The sequence below is a fragment of the Paramisgurnus dabryanus genome, chromosome 3 (genome assembly GCF_030506205.2).
Source record: "Paramisgurnus dabryanus chromosome 3, PD_genome_1.1, whole genome shotgun sequence".
In the NCBI taxonomy this organism is placed as follows: Eukaryota; Metazoa; Chordata; class Actinopteri; order Cypriniformes; family Cobitidae; genus Paramisgurnus; species Paramisgurnus dabryanus.
The window spans coordinates 7,190,273-7,202,418 of record NC_133339.1 but is presented as its reverse complement, the minus strand read 5'-3'; the positions used below and the strand labels follow the sequence as shown (position 1 = coordinate 7,202,418).

General features: G+C 35.3%; 1 protein-coding gene across 1 annotated transcript in view; it reads left to right on the top strand.

Moving 5' to 3' along the window:
- Positions 1–12,146, top strand: part of LOC135768791 (adenylate cyclase type 9-like) — a 70,179-nt gene that overhangs the window by 14,417 nt on the left and 43,616 nt on the right. The gene's annotated exons all lie outside the window — the stretch shown is intronic.

Genomic DNA, 12,146 nt, shown 5'->3' with positions numbered 1-12,146 from the left:
TTATAACATGTTAAAATTGACACTTTGTAGGTGTGAGCAAAATGTGCCATTTTTGGTTGTGCCCTTTAAAATGCGAATGAGCTGATCTCTGCACTATATGGCAGTAGCGTGGTTGGGTAGTGCAGATTAAGGGGCGGTATTATCCCCTAATGACATCACAAGGGGAGCCAAATTTCAGTGACCTATTTTTTTCACATGCTTGCAGAGAATGGTTTACCAAAACTAACTAACTGAGGTGATCTTTTACACATTTTCTAGGTTGACAGAAGCACTGGGGACCCAATTATAGCACCTTTTGTCCTCTTTAAAAAGATCTCTTTTTTTCTTTTGGGTTGTGAATGTATTTTATATTATTTTATTTGTATGATAACCTCATTCAACAGTGCTAGGCTTGAACACATCAAAAACATATGAGCATTGTTTCAGTCTAAAACGTAAACCTGCCAACTAGCTGTCTTCATGATTGTCTTCATGATTGTCTTGATGATTGTTTATGGCGTGTAATTGTAAGGTTACCGTTGAAACCTTGCCTTCATGTTCACTCATGAATAATGCAGTTTTGAGTTAAATACACATAAACAATTAAAAGAAAATGTGTTTAACAATGGGTAACTTTGTACCATTCGTTGATGAGTGTTCTGGTGGAAAGCTGTGCAGTTAATGATTTGGTGAAGTTATTTCTCCAGAGGAAAGTTAAGTGGTTAGACGAGACCCTGTCCCTCAGGCAGGTGCTATGACAGCTAATGAGACTTTGAGTAAATAGATCCGGGTGTGATAGTTTTTATCCAGCATGCCAAGGGAACAGCTGCGTGTTGATCTGAGATTAGACGGTGTCTGGAGACGACATGAGAACCCTCTGTAGGTCTGATCTGTAAACTTCACACCACGTTGTATGACCTATCTTCTCAGACACCGCAGGAATTATAACCTCCCCAAACGCTCTTCTTGACCTACTGAGGTATGTTCTCATACTGTTAATAGCATATGAAAAATTAACCGAGGAGGCCAGTGCTGTTTCTTATTCTGACGTAACCTCATTCCTTTATTATTTTGGTGATTGCCAGGGTACTTGTCAAAGCAGGGCATGACATAAAAAGAATGGCCCGCGGGCTGAGGGCCAGATGATAAAACCATCATTTAGACTTAAAATAGCCTTGTCGGTATCAAGTTAAATAGGTTTTTGACTTACTTATATTTTTAATAAACAGTGAGTGCTTTTAAAAGTTTATAGCTCTTATGTTTTATATGCGCTATGCGTTTGGCAGACACTTTTATTCAAGTGAATTACAGCTCAGCCAGTCTATACATTTGATCAATATGTGTGTACCCTAGGGAATCGAACACATGACCTTTATGATATTAACACAATGCTTTATCACATGAGCTACAGAAACATATTATACAATAGTTTGAAAATGGATTTAATTGGATATACTGTACATAAAAAATTTAAAATTTAAATAATTGTAAAACATACGAACAAAGAATAAGGACATTGTTAAAGGAAATAGTTCACCCAAAAAGGAAAATGACCTCATGATTTACTCAGCCTTAAGCCATCCTCGATGTATATGATTATCTTTTTTTAGACGAACACAATCAGAGTTATATTCGAAAATGTCCTGGCTGTTCCAAGCTTTATAATGGTAGTAAATGGTGCTTCTGATTTAAAGGGGACATATAATGAAAATCTGACTTTTCCATGTTCAAGTGCTATAATTGGGTCCCCAGTGCTTCTATCAACCTAGAAAATGTGTAAAAGATCAACCCAGTAACTTAGTATAGGTCATTGAAATTTGACTCCCCTTGTGATGTCAGAAGGGGATAATACCGCCCCTTAATGTGCACTATCCAACCACAGCACTGCCATTTAGTGCAGAGATCAGCTCATTTGCATTTTAAAGGACACACCCAAAAATGACACATTTTTGCTCACACCAACAAAGTGACAATTTTTACATGCTATAATAAAATATTTATATGATATTTTGAGCAAGACTTTATGTACTCTGGGGACACCAAAGATTTTAATCTTAAAGATCTTAAAAAGCCTTGTGAAATTTCCCGTTTAAAGTCCACAAATGTGCATTCATCCTTTACAGAAGTAATCCACATGGTTAACTCTTTCCCCACCATTGAGTTATCATTTCCCTGCCAACGACGAGTTTTTACTGTAATCTGTAATTCCGATATCATCCAAAAAACTGAAACAAAATCTAATTTAATTCATTTTAAACTCTGTGAATGATTTGATCTTCATTCTGAATCTGATCTCTAACAAAATTCCTTTACAAAAATCCAATTATCTCAGCTTTAAAATTTGTATTTTTGAAGAAACCTACACTGTAAAAAAAATTCCGTAGAAATTACAATGTTGTTGCAGCTGGGTTGCCGGTAATTTACCGTAGATTTAAATTTATGTTATTTAATGGCAAGAGTTTGTTCAAAGTTAAATAAATTTTAAATATTAACAAGTCACAGAATATAACAGAATAAAACTATACAATAACAGCCTCATGCAAAGCATTCTGGGAACCAGAAATCATCAAACTTTTTCTGTTTTTTGCTTCAGATTTTGTTTCCCAGAATGTTTTGCTTGATGCTGTTTTTTAGTTTTACTCTATAAAGACAAAGACTTGTAAATGTTAAATGTTCATTTAACTTTGAACAAAATGTTGCCAGTAAATAACATAAATTTAAATCTACGGTAAATTACTGGCAACCCAGCTGCAATTTCTACGGATTTTTTTTACAGTGTACCCATATTTAAGAGGTGATAAAAAGACAACAATGGTTTTCCCCATTTTGTTTGTTTGTTTGAAAGCAGAGGGTCTGTTCTTTCATTTGATATATTTGTATGTTTATATATATTTTTTTCCGGAAGGCATTTTGTGAAACCTCTGTGAAAATCACAAAAAATGGCAAACAACTAAAAAAAAGGCTAACGGGGAATAAGTTAATAAATGCCTTCAGAGAGCAATCAATACGATTAAAATATCAATATTTAAAACAATACAGGTTAAAAATAATGATCTTCTGGTAATGACCAACATGTGTTCACCAGAGAGTGCATTTTCCATGGTATACCATAGGATGTCGCGTGCAAGTGGCATAGTGATGAACGTGGAAGCCTCCAGGTGGTTTTAGGTGGTCCCCCAAAAAATTAACAGAAAAAATACAAAAAGTTGGATATTGGACAAAACACACCACTGGGTTAAAATTGACCCATTGCTGGGTTGTTTTAACCCAACTGCTGGGTCATTATAACCCATGGTTGCATAACAGCAAACAACCCAACATTAGGTTGTTTTTAACCCAAAACATGTTCTGTCCAATATTTACCCAACATGGTTTAAAATAAATTTTTGAGTGTAGGTTTTTATTTAATCATTAGGCAATTTTCCTTATAAAGCTGCTATGAAACACAATTTATAGTTGTGTCGTTAAATTGCTGCAATTCAAAAAATATGAATTTCTGATTTCTCTTCAGGTTTATACATTCAGGATTACTCAGCAGTACGCGAAGCCAATTAGATTTGCTATTAGGGATGCTAAACAATTAATCGCGATTAATCGTTAGCAGAATAAAAGTTTTTGTTTACATCACATGTGTGTGTAAACTGTGTATAATAAATATGTATATATATAAATATGAACACATTCATGTATAATTTTAAGAAAAAAAAGTATAAATTAAGTATTTATATTTATATATAATATAAATTATACATAAATACACAAATGGATATACACATGCAAACATTTCTAAAACATATACATGCATGTGTGTACATTTATTTAAACAAATTTATTATACACAGTTCACACACATATATGATGTAAACAAAAACTTTTATTCTGCTAACGATTAATCACGATTAATCGTTAAGCATCCCTATTTGCTATACATATTTTTTTTACATTTTAGGTAGGGGGTCCATCAAAAAAAGGTTAATAATTGTAGGGGGTCCTTGGCATCATAAAGTTTGAAAACCATTGTCCTACGCTGGAAATGCATTCACTCGTGAACATGTGTTTAACTTTACCAGAAGCTAGTTATTTTAAATAATAAAATAATAACTTTAGTTGAGCTTCACAGGCAGCGTCAAAAGTGGTTATTTTACATATTTGCTTTTATATCTCCTAAAGACAGTGTGTATAAGTCTTGTGTCTCGTGAATACAGAATGGGCATGACAAGATATATTATAGATATATTTCAGATATAATTAATTTGCTCAATAATGTGAATAAACTTGTACATATGAATTCATTGCATATTTTATTGCTCCTTTGCATTATTATTCAGCTGTCAATGTTTATTTATTGACCGTGCACTTGCTTTGCCATGCAGTATTTCTAATGGCAGTGGACTGTGTGAAATGTTTCTGTGGCTCAGCAAAAAGTTTGTCTCAGAAATGTTTAAAGTCTTGACTCAGCACAATAAGCAGATGCTCTGTATTTCTCTTACAATAGAAACATATTTTAGTGTACAGTCATAAAGGATGTGCATCTCCTGCAGTATGGGTTAACAAACCTGTTTTCAGTGCTACAATATCGGATGCATTAATTTATCATTCCCTGGACACAATAATTTTTTAACCTAAAGGGTCAGGTTGTGAGGTTGTGTGAGCAGGTGTGTGTGTAAATTTCAAGTGCATTGTTTTGAAATTATTTGTCTTATATGAAACCAGAGTCACCTAAAGTTAAAAGATCAAATCATGGCCACCTGGAGCCGCGGAGACACAAAACCCGCTGAGACGTAAACATCCGGAGGTGTCTCTCATCACAGATCAAAGGTCAGATGCACAGATTTTGATGATTGACATGAGTACAGGTGTGCATGGTATCTAACATAAAAACAAAGTCAAAGGGCGCTACAATGTAAAAACTTTTGATTTTGTGCCCGGTGCAATGCTTATTCATTATGCAATGTAAAAATCTCGATGTTAACGCAGAAGTCAGTGCTGGAAAGAAATAAGACGGCGTTCTGTATGCAGTTTCGGTCGCTATAAATGTCACACATAGAGTCTGGAACGAAACCGTTTCCATTATGTAGGAGCGGGCGATTCATTAGCCTCTAGTGCTTATAATGATGGATGTGCGCTGGTTTCTTGTTTTCGAGAGCAGGTGAAGGCAGTTCACTGTAATGGCAGAAGTAAATCACTAGTAAACCATTATAGCAAAACATCAGCTGTGTCCTCAGAGATCTCATGTGTTTGCTTTCTACTGTCATAGATTCCCAGTGTCCTTCAGCATATGGCTTACACTCTTATCACTTCTTTAGTCTCTTTAATAGAAACTGATGGGGTTATTGTTGTACAATATTGAGCGGGTGCTGAATTGTAGCTCTAGGTATCTTAAGGTTGCTTTTGTGCTATGTGCTTGTCAGATTTTATTGCACCTTATTGTGAATAAAAACTCTTACATTACATAAAGGCACTTAGCAGATGCTTTTATTCTAGGGAGGAAAAACAATAAAGTGATTTTTCTTAGGTAAGCAATAGTTTGACAAGTGTTACTTTCAGATTACAAATTTATAACGTGCTTGGTTGCACAAATATGTATTTCATTGCATTTGATGTTTACAAGAAAATCTCTACAGTCTGAAGCATTGCAAATCAGTTTAGCTCATCAGTCTGCATTTAATGTATTATAGATCAGTGGTTCTCAAACTGGGGGCCCTGAGATGGTGCTAGGGGCACCCCAGTTTAATGTCATTTTATAAAATGCATTAATGTATCAACTTCAGAAACATAAGGCTACTAACAAACAAAACTACATTGTATAATTTAATACGTTTTGTCATAAATTTACTTTGGGGGGGGCACGAAAGGATGCACCGTACACATGGAGGGCCGCATGCCGAAAAAGTTTGAGAACCACTGCTCTAGCTTGTTGTAAATATACATTTTGGTAAACACTGGTTACTGTGTTTTAGTTAAAACTTAACCAAAAAATGTTTACATCGATTATAGCTCCAAATTGTGACTCGAATATAGGATCGCATAATGATTAATCGCAACTAATCGTTTGCATAATAAAAGTTTTGTTTACATCATTTATCTTTGTTTACTGGGTATAATAATTATGTATAATACACACACATACATGTATAATTTTAAGAAAAAAATATTTATATATTAAGTATTTATATTTATATATATAATATAAATATTTTTTTATATATAAAAGAAATTGTATATGCACAATTAAATATTTCTTAAATATATACGTATATTAAATATATACGTAATTATTATACACAATACACACACATGATGTAAACAAAAACGTTAATTCTGCAAACGATTAGTTGCGATTAATCGTTATGCAGCCCTACTCACATTACAGCTTTAACTCAAACTAAATATTAAAGATAAATCACAAAAAAAAAATCATTACCACACTACAAATAAAGAAGTCAAGTCATGTTTATTTATATAGCGCTTAAATTGCATTGTTTTAAACTAGCTTTACATTAATAAGAGATTGAAAGACAGAAAATAATTTTTTGAAAATATATAGTGTATATGACCCTGGACTATTGTAAATATATAAAAAATGTATTTATCATTAGTAATATGTGTTGCTAAGGACTTCATTTGGACAACTTCAAAGGCATTTTCTCAATATTTAGATTTTTTGCACTTTTAGATATTAATATATAAATATTGATAAACACTGTCCTATCTTAACAAACCATAGATCAATGGAAAGCTTTTTTATTCAGACTGGTTTTGTTGTCCACGGTCACATTTAAAATAAAATATATAATGCAAATTTTATTGTCCTCATAAATATTTTAATCTAATAAAACGGTAAATGCTTTATCCTCGACTATCGGACAGTTATTTATTTAATACACTGCAAAAAAATGACTTTCTTATTTTTCCGGCCTCTTATTGCTACCTGTCCCAACTTTTTTTGGAATGTGTAGCTCACATGAAATCCAAAATGAGCCAATATTTGGCATGACATTTCAAAATGTCTCACTTTTAATATTTGATATGTTATTTATATTCTATTGTAAATAAAATATAAGTTTATGAGATTAGTAAATTTTTCCATTCGTTTTTTACTCACAATTTCTACAGTGTCCCAACCTTTTCTGATTTGGGGTTGTATTTCTTAAATCAGCATGCATTTTTTGATGAGCAAAATGAAAAAGAAAATAAGTCTTTAAAATATGTATTGTTAAAGTTTTTATACAAAAAGTATAAAATTTATGAAATGTGTATATATATATATATATATATATATATACTAAAAACAAGACAAAAATACTAAGTAAGAAAGTCATTTCTTCCAATAACAGGCATCATATTTAACTAAAAATGCCTTTCCATCTTACATGGAAATGGCCCTTAAAGAAGAAAATATAAGCAGGAGTTTTGACATTATATAAGTAATTTCCAATAATACCATGACAAGCAGTGTAACAAGCATAGAGAACTTATATCAGCATCATTAAGTACACCCCCGCACCACACATCTACAAAATTAAAATAGTGATGCCTTTAAGATTGTAGCTGGACCATTATAATAAAAGCTACGTCTATGTCAGCAGTCTCCCAGTAAGCAAACCAACAGGGCATGTGTGCACATTATGTACAGTAGGTTTATGATACTATATATTGATATGATGATTTGCTTTGAGTGTCCATGCTTGTCCCTTTAAAGCACTTAAGTATGACTCACCATGGGTATGACATCAGTATGCCTTCATGTTTCCCAGACAGATATTGATATCTCGGTGTTGACACAGATGAATGAAAGTCACATCAGCCGCAGCTTCTTTCTCACATCCGTCCGCTGTGAGATACACAAAGCAGCCATGCATTAACACTCAGAGCAGAAGATTGTTATAGACTGGTTGGTTTGAAGTGTCATTTTGAGAGTTTCACGTCAACATGAATGTTGTGTTAGATCTTTGGGTCGTTTCTTCAACACTTCTCATCAATACACTTATCCTATATCGATTCTTCCCAGACACACACAGCTCTTTATGGGCTCCATGCTGATGCTAATACCTTGTTAGCTCGCTCTGCAGGGAGGACGCCTGATGGATGACAGTGTGAATAAAGAATTAGATACTGTAAAGAGATGCTGGTTCACAAGAGGGCCTTTTGAAGATGATGTGAGAATGGGCTTGGAGAAACCAACAGAATACAGTGAACGCCTTGAGTCCTGAAAACCAGAGTTTGTCCATAAAACTGTTTCAGCTACAATTGTCATATTATATTATATATTGCGATGTTGCATTATGTTCTTGTATCGTATTTTGATGAAAAGTATAGTTGTGAACGGTCTCTCTTGTGAAGCCAACACAGAAGCGACTTAAACTGCAATTCATCGACTTGCCGCTAGAGACAAAAAGTGTTTTTTGTGCTTCAAAAATGCTCTTATGATGGTGCGTTCACATCAGACGCGAATAAAGCGTAAAGCACGAGTGATTTACACATTAAGTCAATGCAAAGACGCGATAGACATCATGCGGCGCAATTCGCGCAAATGAGGCTGGTGAGAATGACATGGTGCGAATTAAATGTTTCAGGCGTTCGCCGGGGTTAATAGTTGAAAAATCTAAACTTGGCCAGATATATACATTTTATTGTCCTTCATAAATTGATTTTAATCTTATAAAACTGTTCATACTTTATCTTCGACTATCAGTTAGTTAATTAATACACTGCAAAAAATTACTTTCTTAGAAGTTCTTAAATCAAGATGCATTTTCTACAAAAAATATAAAATGTAAGCTAATTTGTGCTTAAACTTAAAAAAGCCAAACCAACGCTTTTATGCTAAAATGCACAGATTTACACCAATAATAAATATGTTTACTGCCTGGAAAAAAAATGTTTTTGGGCTTTAAAAATGCTCTTCTGATGGTGCGTTTACAACAAGCGAATGAAGCATTAAGCGCGAGCGATTCACGCAAATGAGGTGGTGCGAATGAAGTGGTGCCAAACGTTTTGAGTGTTTGCTGCGTGTAATAGTTGAAAAATCTGAACTTTGTCAGATATTCGTGCCGCGTTAACCAATCAGGAACTTGCTCTAGTAGTGACGTGATTACGACGTAGCGAATGAAGGTAGAAATACGAAACAACAATAGAGGACAAAATCATCGTCACTGTATGTGAGCTGTACGACACATTTTCGTACTTTTATAGAAACTTCTTGCTTGGAAGAGAGCGAGTGTGGAGGTCGGACAATCTGGTAAGTTGTAAAAACGCTCTTTACTCAACTTGAGCTATTGCAACTACAAGCTAGCTAAAGCCGGCAAATTGAGCGTATTTGGGTCTGAATTTCACGTGTGAATGACACAAATCTCAGGTGCGAATGACGCGAATATTATGTGTGAATGACGCAATATTCATGTGTGAATGATGCAAGTTAACTCAAAGGGGGGTGGGGTTCCTGGACAGGGTTAAGGTTAATCCAGGACTAGTCCTTATCAATATTAGGTCATTTAAGAAGTTTTTAAAAAAATACCTTACAAAAAACACTACAGGTGTCCATCTTGAGACAAAACAGTCAACTAAATATGTAAAAATTAAACAGGACGAGGTATTTTTAAGGGTGTTTTCACACCTAGTTCGTTCGAAAACACCCTAAATTAAAGCAGCTCAAACATGCATTTAAGTCTGGGACTAGGATAAGTGCCCCAAAAATTTCAAGTGTTCAACTACGCGTGAATAGTGTGATTTTTTTTGCTTTATTTGCGTCTGGAGTGAACGCACAGTGAGACCTTTGGGTGGCGTCACGGACACTACGTCCGTATTTTTTACAGTCTATAGTTGTGACCCATGTGCTAAAATGTTTTCATAAATGTGATTTTGTCTTGGTGAATGGTAGCTAAAGTAGAGGTCTTCAAGGCTCCACTTAAACCCCACGTCCGACTCGAGCGGGTTCGGGTCTAAAAGTTTCATGTGTGCCTCGGACACGGGTCAGGTATTAGCGGTAATTTTTTAAAAATGAATGTGTTTTTGCTGAACGAACCTGAGAAGACCCGAACTAAAAGCTCTTGCAACATAGTTTGCTGGCGGTAGGTAAATTTTTATTGAGCCAGACCTGTCAATCAATATTGAATGCACATTTAAGCAGTTACCTTGGTGTCGTCGTCAGATAACAAATGAAAATAAATGGAGCAGTGGGCCAAATTGAATGCGAGGACACCGAGGTTTATTTCTGTCTGACTTGTGCGTGACGGGCTGCAGACTGCACACACGTCAGTGCAGTTTACATTCGTGTCCAGTCGGGTTAAAAGAAATTGACACTGGGTTGGGTCTGATTCAGGTCATTTCGGGTCGGGTACATTTCTTTGGACCCGAGAAGACCTCTAAACTAAAGCAGTTTTTGGAACATTGCAGGGGTGATATTTTGGATGGGTACAGGCTGTGCAAATAGTTGGCAATGCCCAGCGTCTGTGGCTGCGTCTGCGCAGTTGCATGCCAAAAACCTCTCATACAGCTACACAGCCAAGCCTTAGTTCGCTTTGCAGTTTTGTGCAACTATTGGTGCAGAAATTACACAATTCACCCTTTTAATCCTATATGTTTAATGCAAACTGTAAATGGATGAGAATATTACGGGCTGGTTTGTTTCATAGTGGTTAACATTTTCTGGTTCACCTCCAGAGCTCTTTTGATAAAGACTCATAAAGAAAGAAAATTTCTCAAGGATTTCCCACAGTTCATTCTGCATTCAGCACTCTTGCTCGCTCTTTGTATTGAAATGCAGAGGCGCAGGCGTACGCGTCCAAGCGTGGCAAGCGCTGTCAGGCTGTCTTGGCTCTTTGTGATGTGTTTTTAGTTTGCTTTGACGTACTGTATAATTTTCATATACTACTTGTGTATTTTCCTGCTTTTATGTGCTGTATTTTCCATTTATTAGGAAAAGGCAGAGAAAGAGCCGGTTGATGATAGATCGTGACATTAATTATTGCTCAGATCTGAAGAATATTCGGTCTGCGGGTGTGCATGCTCCATTGCACAGAGATACTTTTCAGACAAAATGGCTTAAAATGTTTGGGTTGAGGACAGCGTGGTGTCATCTTTTAAACTGTATCTACTAGAAAAGACACCTATATTCACAAAACTCACAATGAACCATATAAAAGCTTTTTCTTATCTCCCAAGAGGCCTTGCTGCTTCTAACAGCCATGGCCATGCGGTAATGATAGTCAAAGCGATTCATTCAAGGACAAAGAGGCCGAAGTCTGTGTGTTGTTATTCTCGGAGTATGAATGTTATTACAGTGCATGTCTCTACTGTATATGCGCTTATGTTTACTGTCTATTCTCTGGAGTAGCGAGCAGCTCTGGGATTGAGATATTTATCCATTATGGAGATTCAGACTGAGGTGAGATGTTTATCAGAATTGAGAACAGAGGTACGTGAACCTGAACACTTAACAGTTTATGCTCAGTCAACAACATGCAGATTTGTATTGACATGGGTGTTGCAGGCTTATTGCGATTTGCATTCGTTGTTTCAATGGTGAGTAGTTTGTTTGGCCCTCGACACGAGCGCAGGTCCAAATAAGGATGTGTTTTCTAGAATGGATGGCGTGTTTATCAGGAAATGGTGGGAGGTCTGGACACAAACACATGACACTTGACTCAACTGTTTGAAGAGAAAGTTATTGACACCACTAAATTAAACGAGTCTCTAATGCTTATTAGGGATAGTCAGAATTAATATGGCCGAAATGTCTATTGCCGATATACTTATAAATTTCCATCGATACGATATAAATCCAATAGTGGGATGAATGTTAAAAAAAGCCTTGGGATAAAATGCAAAGAATGCCATCAACGAATGTCTGTACCTACAAACGTCTGAACAAATGAATTTGCCTCCTTCTATAAGACTATATTATATTAAAAAAATAAAAATGGTATAAATAAATTGATGTTCATCTTTAATTTTTGTATTTATCCTTCATGCAAAATTAAATGTAAACTCACAGTCAAATAAACATAAGACTTTAATATTAATAAGGTTCACAACTTAACGTCATTCAGTGATAAATGCTGTAATGCACGGGTCTCAAACTAATGAATTTCTTCAGTAACAGTATTGACTTTTATAGACCGTTTCCGCAGTAACAACATAAACAAGCGGCTGTCGTGGTCCGCACG